General features: G+C 47.0%; 1 protein-coding gene across 2 annotated transcripts in view; it reads left to right on the top strand.

Moving 5' to 3' along the window:
- Positions 1-12,057, top strand: part of LOC147896484 (flowering locus K homology domain-like) — a 76,326-nt gene that overhangs the window by 17,640 nt on the left and 46,629 nt on the right. The gene's annotated exons all lie outside the window — the stretch shown is intronic.

Genomic DNA, 12,057 nt, shown 5'->3' with positions numbered 1-12,057 from the left:
TTTGTCAGCATTAGTTGAGAGACACATTCCGATTGAATTGCTTGTAGCTCAATAGTGAATTGCACACAAGAGAGGGGGTTTAGTAGAGTCTACAGAAGACCGATGGAGCCTAGTTGGGACACCATGTCTCTTGCTGCTAGCCAAGACTTGAGAGTGGAATCCTAGACCTTCAACTCAGGGGTGTTCCGGTGTATATTTTGGTTCTAATGCTGGGAGGTGACGATGACGCCTAGTTACAATCGGTCCTTTCTTGTTTGGTTCTCTCTCTCTCTCTCTCTCTCTCTCTCTCTCTCTCCTTTAGTTGGGTGCTTTGCTAGATGTGGTTGCGTGGACAAGGACTTAAGGTTGGTATTAGAGCCTCCTAAGGCTACTTACTCTCTCCCAACGATCATTATTCTTGGACCTTACATTTCGATTGGATTATGTATCCATGATGGTTACGGTTTCAAAGGAGTTTTTTGCTCTGATCTAAACCCAACGGGTGCTAATGGAAAGTAGTTATTCAAATATTTGAGCCATGCTAGCCCCTCTTGAGAGACCAAGTTGTCGTGCACATGAAGAAAGAAGTTTTTTGCTTTGATCTATAACCCAACCGGGTCCTATAGTTGTTCTAATATTTGAGCCATGCTAGCCCCTCTTGAGAGGCCAAGTTGTTGTGCACACGAAGCATTTCTTTTAATCAATGTGGAAGATTGGATGACTGTAATTGTTTTGGGGAATTGGCAATCTTGCATACGTGATGTCCCAAGTTGCTAGCACGCTTCTCTTAAGAGTGTGTCTTTTATACAACTTGTGGCTACTTTACTAGATAAAAGGATTGAAACCTCATCAACCTTGAGCTTTTTTTAAGATCTTTTGTGTGGGCTTAAATATCAAATTAGTAAAATTACGATCATTTTATGAGTGTCCTTTTAGGATAGCCTTGGGGGTGGCTGCCTTGCTCAATGTCGCTCCTAAAGCATATAAAAGGGTGCTTTTGATTGTGGTCCATCCTTGGTCCTCAATGGGTTGCTCCCTAGTGTCCTTGATAACCTCCTCAAGCCTAGTCTCAAGGACACTTTTATGTTGGAAGGGTTGGCATCTTGGTCAATGGTAAGAGCTCCTTTGTCTCAAGCGATGGCTTCTTTGTTGATCTCAAGAGCTTCTTTTGTTGAAATTTGATGAAGCAATTGCATAGGTATCAAATGGTATCATATAATCAACTCCATGTTGCACATGCACTCGTGCATCTCCCCCGGGTTCACATTCACATGCACATGCACGTCATTTTCAGCTATATCAATCCATTGGAAGCTAGTGTGTGACCTTCAATAGGTTTTGTGGATATGCATAAGGTGGCATATGTGCATCCGTTCAAGTTGTCAATGGAGTTGATTATATGGACAATTGTATCTATGATTATCTGGACAATTGTATGCTTTGAGAATCATAACACTCCAACATAAGTTGCTCACCCTGGTGATGGAGGAAAGAGAGTTTGTACAAGGCCATATTATCAAGGTGAATGTTCTCATGGATCAATTGGCAGCAGTTTGTAACAAGGCAAAAACAGCCAATTAGCCATACTTGTGGTTTGTAAGCTTCCAAGGAGCTTTTGGGGCTTAGTGACAACCATTATAGCTAGAAAACAATTGAAGGCATTTAGTCTTGAGGAGCTTGGTCATATTGCTTCTTCAAGAGGAGTTTTGAAGGTACTAGTGATGGAGCTCGCAAGGGCAAGCCAAGAAAGGTGCTAAATAGGGACCCCCTGTTGGTGAAAAATGGTATTAGTGATGAAAGATGGGGAAGGATAAGGGATAAATCGAGGGAGGGATAAGCTAGCACGTGTCCCCGCTCCATATTGTTCTGCACCGCCTTGCTCAAATGCATCTAAAGAGAAGGTCGAGCTTCTGCTGCGCATAAACTTCGCCTTTGGACTCGCTCTGTCACTTGTTTTGGATGCATACGATCAGAGCGGAGGGAATGAGAGGCTAGGGGGGGTGTCACCGAGTCGGAGGGGAGGCAGTAGCTGTGGGGAGGCGAGGCGAAAAGGGGGAGGCGCAGGGTGGGCTGAGCGGAGGGCTGCGAAGTGGAGGGGCAGGGAGGGCTGATTCCACCTAGTCCACTGATTGCACGTGCTAGGCTATGGTGAATTCTATCAAAGGATTTCAGGGAGGCTACCGTTCAAGGGCTTTGCAAATGGGCATCATGAATAGTGGCTAGCCTCTGCAAATATCAAAACTGTTGGCATCCGATTTCATTAGCGTTTAAAAATTCGTTCCGTGATTACATGCGGAGTTGATCCAATGCAATATTTGAATGCCGAATGAATTAAAGCAGAATATTATGAAGCTATTGCAACAAATCCCGTGAATAGGGACCCCCAAGTGGAAACTAGGATTGTTGGGGGACTCTTTGTTGGTGGAGACAACAAAAAGAAGTACTACTATTGTGGTATGCTTAGACAAGTTGTGCGGAATTGCAACAAGAAGGGGGCTGATCAATAGGAGGACTATGACTAGTCTTAGGAGGATTGTCAAAGTCAAATGAGATATGCTTTCTTTGTGGTTGCTCCTTGCAGCTTTGAGGCTAGATATGTTGATAGTGGTGTGACCATCTTATGTCTAGCATTGAGTGGTGATCGTAGGATCCAAGTTCTTTTGTGGAGGTAAAGGGAAATAGGCGTTGTTGAGAATATGGCTGTCATCACTAATGAAGATGAAGTCGGACACTCGATGCACCCCATTGTCTGGAGCTCAAGTTTTGAGTTACGCAACCAAATTTTTAGAGGTGGATGGCTTTCAATGTTACAGAATACTCCAGGGAGGTACATAGCTTGTTGTGATGCTAGCAACATTGATCATGAATCCACCATGTCCAAACTTGAGCAGCTAGACGAGGGCCTCCATGGGATAGCTTCTCGTTTAGCCCTTCTACCAACATCCATGACTCCATGAAACCTATGACACCAATTGCCACAGCCAAATTGTAGCACGCTCCAAATGCCTCTGCAATGAAGTTTACTTCTCTATATGTTTGAAAGGTTATCACATTCTATCCTCGTCAACTTCTAGTGTGAGCGTGGATTTTTATATACGTGCTGCGCATGTTCTGTGCGCATGGTGCAATCAGGGGTGAAGAAGGGAAGAGATAGAGGGACATGCAAAAAGGAACCAACGCCAAACGCCCCATTCTATTTAGCCCCCCAAAAATGTGTGCGTCCTACTCTCTACATATGTTCCTCAAGAGCCTCCTCTTTCTCTCTTGAGAAATCCCCTCTATCTCCAACTCTAGACACTCCCATACTCCTATTCACACCAAGTCCCAAACATTTAACACAACCCCCCCCCCCCAAACAATATGCTAACACAAAGGAAATAAATTCTGTGTGTGTGTGTGTGTCTCTCTCTCTCTCCTCTTAGCTCCGATTCCCATGATTTCGGAGTCATCGCGGAGCTTGCGGGACTTCCCCATCTTCCTTTGGACTCCATATAGCGAAGAGGGCTTACATGGCTAAAGCACTTGCACATATTTTTGTGGAATCTAAAGTTTTTCAGGTAATTTGAAAGTGGGAGAGGATTTCTTACCGACAAATTGATAGTCAAAATCATTCCATCCCATTTCCTTTCGTTGCTGACTAAGGCGTCGAGATTCCAAATTTTCATACATGACATGCCCCCCCCCCTGGCAGACAGAAGAGGGAAAGTCAGTCTCATAGAAGAGAGAAAGTCACACACCCATCCAACTATTTTATCCGATCTAGAAAGCCGAATCTTCTCTAGTCCTTGTCTTTTGACGCATCTCCTCCTCCAGAAGCATCGCGCTGAAATCCTCAAAGTTGAGGGGCGTATTTCTGTTCTGCGTATTCATCGTCGTAACAAGACCGTCGTACTTTGGTGGGAGAATCCGTTTGCACCTTCGTGCTAGATTCTCACTGGTGATGGTGATGCCAATCGCAATCATCTGATCGTGCAGATTCTTCACCCTGGTGATGAACTTCTCTGCTGCTTCAGACTCAGACAACTTCTCGTTCACGAGTTGACTCTTAAGATTTTGAATCCGCGTCTGATACGTGGTCTCGTACTGATTTTTCAAGACCGTCCATGCCTCCTCGGCTGTGGTGACATGTTGAATTAACACCATAACAGAATCACTAACACTGCAGACAATAGAACACAACGCATCTGCATTTCTTCTTGTCCAGGCGAGAATCTCATCGGCAATTGGTACTATTTGTTGTCCTACATTGGCTGGATCCGGTCTCGCAACCAGCCTCACGTCCACCCCAGTAGCAGTGTCCCAAAGCTCGTATGCGCTTAGGATGGTCTTCATCTTGAACTTCCATAGTGGATAGTTAGAGCCGTCTAACTTTCCGCTATCGCCGAACGGTGGGATTCGCAGTCTTGCGGGCTGGGCCATCTCTCACAATCTGCTCGCAAACAGAAAAATCACTACCAAATCTTCTTGTTAGAGTCCAGGCTCTGATACCACGTAAGAAAATAATACAATGTCTGTGCTCAACAGATAACAGGATCTCGTACGCAAGAGAGAAAACAAGATAGTATGAAGAATCAAAAATTTGATTACTGTAGAACTGATACAATAGATGGCATTGCCTCCCAACCGTGCGCTCCTGTGAAAGAAGCTTCGATGGCATGCTGGAAACAGTAGAAGACGGAGGCTGGATGCTAAGGAATCAGGGTTGCTATAGCCAGTGATGAAATGGGCTTCACGGGCTTGCTCTTATATAGCCACCAGTCGTAGTCGGTTAGGCTCAATTGGGTGACCGACCCAGTCTGCCCAAAACGGTCGACTGGGGGTTGGTCCCGAAATAGGCCACCGACCATACGATAGAACCGGTGCGTAAAACAGAGCAACTGACCTACGATCGCCGTTCGGCCTAGAGCCATCCGAGATCATCTGAGGCTCCAAATGGGCCCCGCAACCCGAGAGTGGGCTGCCCCGAGAAATGCTCCGTCTACCCTCAGTGCAGTCAGTCAAGGGATGCCTTCCCACACTTGCACGTAGCCTAGTTGGCGGTGTGCCAACTCTATCTGAAGCCGTCCAGCCATTAGGCCACACATGGCCCCCATCTGGTGTCCAAACCAGGACCTACCGGATTACTGAGATACTCAAATGCCTTCTCCTCATATGGGGGGCTTACAAGTAGAGTTAGTTGGTTCCCGCGTAGTTACACGAGAGTGGAGCATTGATATCTAACAAGATTGTTACCCTTCAGGATTCGGAAATTGTCTCTTGAGGGCATCTATGACGGCATCCTTGGCTCTATTGTCCTGTTGGTTCTAAGGTTTGAATATATCCTTGGGGAAGTGGGTGCTCAGAAACCTCCTCATACATCTTGTGACCACCTTCCCATCATCATCTTGTATAAACTCCCCAACGCTGTTCACTCTCTGTAGGATAGGTCCTCGGGAAAAACAAAGTCTAAAGGATGCGTAGTGTATGGAGTAGCGGAGCTAGAGTGAGGGGTGGAGCAAGCGCTTAAGGAGTGAGGGGTAGGGGAGAAAGTGGCCTCTGGGGTGCTGCGGCCTGTGAGTGAAGAGGGAAAGGGACTAGACTAGTACTACATCTCATGATATAGGGGAGACCTGGAGCAGTGATATTGTGCAGACTCGTCTACATCCCCTGTGCCACCACAACAGCCTCGACCCTTACTACTCTTTTTGGACCTACAATGGGTACACCCAGGTGATGATCTCTTGAAAGGGGATACAAGGGATGGCTGTTGAGTAGGTAAATCCATCAATGTACTTGATCTACCCCCCCGAGGGGTGTAGGAGAGGGAATAGTAGAGGTCCTCTAGGACAAGAGAGAGAAGAATCTTGCTACCTCCGCGTTGCTCATGGCTACAACAAACTCATCGGGACCCCTGACAAAGCCATGGGCTACTAGCAAAGGAGTTCCCCAAGGGGTAGTCCCCTGAGGAGTTACCCAAGGGGTAGTTCCCTGAGGACGAGTTGGCTGAGTGGAATGAAAGTCCTCTAGAGAGTAGAGCCCATGACATCTCCTCCTATGAGAGATCCCATGATCATGAGGTAAGTTCTCTTTGGACGTGCAATGTGATGACATGTCTAGCTTGGGAGGATTGGACAAACACAGACACAAACAAGAAAACAAACACAAACACAAGAGCGGGTAAGAAGCAAGAGAAGCAATAAATACTTACAATTTACTTAAAAGACAAATTACTAAAATTATGAAAATATAATTTACTTAATACTTTTATATTATCATATATCTTCATAAAATACATCACCATATGTATCCAAAAGAGTATCCATATAAAAGAGTGTTCATATACAAAAAATTTCTCCAAAATAGTATTCATAAACAAAATTTGTCTCCAAAAGAGACATTCTCATTCATATGATAAAGAAAGAGGAGGTCTATTTCTTTGCATTACTATCACTCATACTTTCCTCCTCCTCATGGCTAGATGGGACACTTTGGACCTCATCTTGCACGTCTTCTAATAGATACTAAATCTCTTATTGGACAATGTACCCATGGTCCAAGAAGATGTCTACACAAACCATGATGTCTTTCATCGTCTCCTCCTTGTTAATTTGTGGCTTGAAGCAGTCTCTCCAAAGCTTGCAGAGATCCCATAGGTTGATTCTTGCAACCCTCAAGTAATGCTTCTTCCTTGATGATCGGTCGCCCCCACCCAAGGGATCCCACGCACTAAGGCTACACCGATGGTAGATGCGACTGCATTCGTGACCGCTACCCTGGGTGTAGCTGAGAAGTCCTTCTAGTGGCGGACTTCAAGCGAGGACAAGGGCCCGTCAGGTACCACTTCTTGATTTCAAAGATGATTCCACTCTACTGGCAGATGTTGATCTTGAGGAGGCAGGTATGCTACGGGTTTCGGCTGACAGGCGAGGTCCACTATCATCCTATGGGTAGGCCCTATTAGACCTAGGTAGAATACATGATCTCATTATCTATAATGCTCTTGACAGATGGCCCGCTTCAGGTGGTTTCACATGCTTTCCAAAAGGGGGGGTTCCAGTGTTGTTGATTACATCATGGGATCCCCTGTCTTCACATCTCGCATTACTGACTTCACTGTAGCACCTCCCCCCAGGGTCTGATCATACATACCTTTTCTTTCGCATCTCCACCTCCCTTAGCACAGATCCTTCCACCCCACTCAGTGCTTACTCCACCTACCACGATATACGCTTTGATCGGGATCACTCATCTTCTTACTCTGGCCGTCTGTACATACTTCTCGCTTATATTGACTTCATACCCCTTTTAGAGGATCGTGCTGCCCTTGTCACCCGCTCACTACACGAGGCTGCCATTCACGCTTTTTTCCACACCACCCGCTCCACCCGCCCACCACCCACTGGAACTGTACCGTGTAATAGTTGGTACGATGATGAGTGTAAGGGCTTACGCCGTCAACTCACATTCGAAACCAAAAACAGTCTTACGAGCGCACCAGATACGCTACGTGAATACCGTAGACTGGTGCGGAGGAAGAAACTAGACTTCGTTCGTCAAAACGAGGAGGAGCTACTGAACATTTTGTTTAGTAACAACTCTAAGGACTTCTGGCGGAGATTTCTTCTAGGACGGTCCCCTCTGCCACTCACTGAGACCTAGATCTGGTTTGATTATGCACGCACACTTTATGACATCCCAAATCAGCCAGTCCCTAGCCTCTCACACATGCCTCGTCCCACATTCTGCACCCTCTTCACTAGAGGAGGGGTAAAGGATGCTGTAATGAAACTTCATAATGGCCCAGCGAAGGATCATGAGGGACTATGCACTGAGTTCATTGCATAAGGGATTAACCTCCTAGCCCCGATCTTACCAAAGCTTTTAATGAAGCGGTTTGTTTGGGACTTTCACACACTTGGACCATTGACACTATCTCACCCATCCACAAGGCAGGGGATCCCATGAGCCCGGAGAACTACAGGACCATTATGATTGGACATGTCATGTCCAAGATTTATGCATCAGTACTTGACTCCGAGGTTAGCAGACTTGCAGAGTGTCGAGGACTCAGAGCATCAGGAGGCCGGATTCCGGCGTGATCTTGTTGCTTTGTGGATTTTCGCAAGGCATTTGACACAATCCCGAGAGCCCGCCTCATCTGGCGCCTATAGGACTTGGGTTATGACCAGGGAGATCAGCTGGGCTGTCATGGCACTTTACGAGAGAGTTTGTGGCAGAATTCGGGTAGGATCCGGGTGGACAGACGAGATCATGAGTACCATCGGGGTCAAACATGGGTGTCCTTTGTCGCCTACCTTTTTTGGCCTCTACATTGACTAGCTTGAGACAGTGATGCCGACACAAGGGGGTGTAGGTTGCTCTCTTGCGAGCACGTTGATCCAGATTTTGCTCTATGCAGATGACGTGGCTCTCTTGTCTTCCTCAGCAGAGGGGCTTCAGAGACACCTAGACGCACTACAGTCCTTTTGTGAGTCTCATGATTTGAAGGTCGACTTGGGTAAAACCAAGGTCATGATCTTCAGTACATTCAGGCTGAGTTTGGGTCACCCCCTTTACAGCTAGATGCTGCATTTCAGGTCATCACATATCTGTACCGAGTTAGGGAATATGGGGATTATATCTCGGGGCGTAGCAGGCTACCATGGATAGCTTTATCCTCTTCTATGGCACTTGCAGCAGGAGGAGATCAGAGGTGCTGGTATGCACGTAGAGAGAGATGGTTTGAGCCACTGGGGCTCCACATGGATAGACTACCTCCCTTCCAGTATAGCATGGATGCTCCGTTCTCTCCCCTCTTATCACACGAGGTTAACCAGGTTATCCGTGAGGATCTACTACAGCTACACACTTTTCGGACCTGGTTGGAACCGAGTGAACTCCCAGTGAAGCTTAGCTTCTACAGAGATCACTTCTTACATATCACAGCGGAGGGTTTCATTGACCCACTAGGATACACACAGATTCACCCACCCGACTCGATGAGGATCTCTCTTGGGCAGTTCCGGGTCTCTTCACACAGACTTCGCATCGAGAGCGGCAGAGCAGAGCGACTACCCAAGGAGCGACGCATATGCACACTATGTGACATACATGAGGTTGAGACAGAGGAGCATTTCATCTTCAAGTGTCCTGTGTACTATGAGATTCGAGGACGTTTCAACTGCCTCTTCAGAGATAGTTATGGGCTTTTAGCCCATTTCCTCTCCTACCCAGACCAGTGGTGTTTGGCAGGTTTCATGTCTAACCAGGGCTACTGTGACCCCCGTCGGTCGGGCTCCAACTCTAAACAAGGAGGGGATGTCTCCAAGTGTGTGATCTGTGTGTCGACTCTCTGTCTGAGCTGTCGGGTCACGGGCGCAGGGTTTGTAGTTTACGTGACTTGAGAGTGATGATAGCATGTCCTTTACCTAGAATATCCCATCACACTGTATCTCTCTCACGACCTGCCACTTGATCTAAGATCTCATCCTAGATTGGAGGGGATAATAATCTCTTTTAGTGCAAGCATTTAGAGGGCACATATCCACACAAATCCACCATTTCCCCCCTTTCTTTGGTGCAACACAACAGCTGACAATCTATGAATCTACAGTATCAAGGCATCTGCCTGAATTACATGCAGCCTCCTAAATTTCTGAACTACCAGCTTAGCATCAGGCTTTAACTTGATTTCATGATGTACCATGGTTACTCTGCGCATCTGCCAGTAGTCTGTAACAAAGAGATGAGGAGAACTATCAAGCATATTCAGATACTTTTCCCTCTCTGAGCTGTCCAATTGTGGATTTAACATCTTTGCATTTGCTGCCCTTCTTGTAGCACAGTCCGCTGCATCTTCCTTCTCCTGTGGTGTCCTCAACGCATCTAGAGTTACTTCAAAGAACTCTTCAATTAAAGCCTCCAGTTGTTGGTTTCCTCAGTATTGGTATCATGTTCATCACACCTCGTGGAAAACGTCTCCTATCATAGTTGGGTCCCTACGCCTATGGTTGGCTGAACCATACGTGTATGAAATAAATTTTCCGTATGCGTATGGTACGTACAATCATACTTGCCTTTTTTGGGGGGGAAAACGGGATTCCCAGATCTTTATGAAACGTTTTTAAAATCAGTTTCATGACTTTAAAATTAATACAAGTTTGAAGTTGAAAGTATGTAACTCTCTTTCATTAAATGTGTACAATGTATATTAATGCCTAATGTCTTTGGAGCCATTATGGCATTGGAAGCTTTAGCCCTGGAGTTGTCTGCCAAGTTTATTTTATTCAAAGAGGGAGAATTGCTCTTTAAACCCACTTCATGCATGGTCTGTTCTCTGATGCCATTGATAGCAGCCCCACCATCAATATAATGTATACATTCTTTCTAGGCATTCCATTTAATGATGAGGTCACTACAGGAATCTGGTCACTCAGAGCTATGCTTACATCCTTAGCATCTACTGTCTCCCTCTTTTTCCTCGACTTACGCCCTTCACAAATTGCTGTCTTAGGGCAAGGCTAACTGCAAGTATATGAGGAATAGTGATATTTGCCTTCACCTCCCGTGATCTGTAATTAATCATAATCTCGCACCCCTGTAGATGATCTGGCTGCGATCATGCGCAACCCTCGGTTCCATCCTCGGCACATTAACATGCGGAGGCCGCACCACATGCAACTTGAGCTCATTGAACGCTGCCATCATCTTTTCCATATTCTTCTCCAGGGACAAATATATATAATGGACTGATCTCCTGCTTGCATGTTGCCTTGCCCCCTCCCACCCCATCATACTTTTGCCCCTCATCCTCGCCTCGCTTCCCCTCGCCATCGCCCATCGTTCCTCTTCTTCGCCCCTCCGCTTCTTCCCCTTGGTGCTCCCCCCTTTCCTCGCTCAGCGCTTAGCCTATTGACGGCTTGTTGTAGCAACCCGCGTCAGCTGTCTCGCCCCCGCCATTGATACTTGCGTTGCCCGTCCTGCCCATACAGTCCCGCACGAGGGAAGCCTTGGTTGCTAGCCGTCTAGCTTGCACTACGTATAGTTGTGGAGGAGCTAGGAGAGGGAGGCCCTCAGCCCCCCCTCTGTTTGAACTGCTGCAAGAAAAAGGTGAGGCCCTCCTTTGAGGCCTTTCGAGAGTGTGGGTAGGATAGGGTGGCTCACAGCCCCCTTTTCGCTGCTCGTACTGTTGCAAGATCAAGGCGAGGCTCCCCCTTGAGGTCATTCAACATTGTGGCAGCCTCGAGAGAGGCTCCTGACCTGCGGTTAGACCCAACACATCGAGTTTGTATGGAGAAATCACACTTTAGGCGCTTTAATATCAAGTGGAGAAATGTTGGGTGATGGACATTTCAAGAACCGGGGAAGTGGTTCACTGTGAAGCCATGCTTTGGGACTTTCAATTTGGACTGCACTTGCAGCCCACTTAGTTTGCATCTCTCTTGCAGGCTGATTACTTTGGTTTTTCTTCCTTCCCTCCTTGCGGCAGCAGAGCGTTACTAGTGGTTTTTTGAGGAGCAAAGTCTTGACGATGACCTCTTGCTTTGGCCAGAGAGCTCTCATGGCAGCATCCTCGACTCCCAGAGCTGTTAAGATTTGCCTCTCCCCCTCAGACAAGCAACAGGTTCAGCATGTAGTGGTAAGACGGATTGTCGGTTTGACATCCTCGAGGAGGCAGATTTGGGAGTGGCTTTAGGCGAGTTTAGCCCTGCAAGGTGACCACATTTAGGAGGTTACTATCTATGGGAGGTGGGTTTTTTCTTCTCCTGCTGAGCTTCCCAGCGACTACACAGGCCCTCGTGGAGCGGAGTCGGATCTTCCCGGGTCCACACTTGGTTCATCTTTTCCCATGGTACCATGGTTTCACGGTGGAGGATATGGATATGACACATCATGCCCCTCGCTTTCAGGGGATGCTCAGCTTTTCGGGGCTTTCGAGAGAGTACCCGTCCATTCTTCCTTTTATAGAGGCGGCTTTTGGCACAGTGCTGGAGTCTCCTCCGGTTACAGCAGCTTCACTAGTAGCACATGATGGGGTCCCCAATAGTTGTGGAGAACCCGGACTCCCTCCCAGAGATGATTCTTCTTGAGACCCTAGAT

The sequence above is a fragment of the Dipteris shenzhenensis genome, chromosome 11 (genome assembly GCF_047967505.1).
Source record: "Dipteris shenzhenensis isolate YYH24624 ecotype China chromosome 11, Dip_SZ_1.0, whole genome shotgun sequence".
NCBI classification, from domain to species: Eukaryota; Viridiplantae; Streptophyta; class Polypodiopsida; order Gleicheniales; family Dipteridaceae; genus Dipteris; species Dipteris shenzhenensis.
This window is presented reverse-complemented; position numbering and strand designations above follow the sequence as displayed.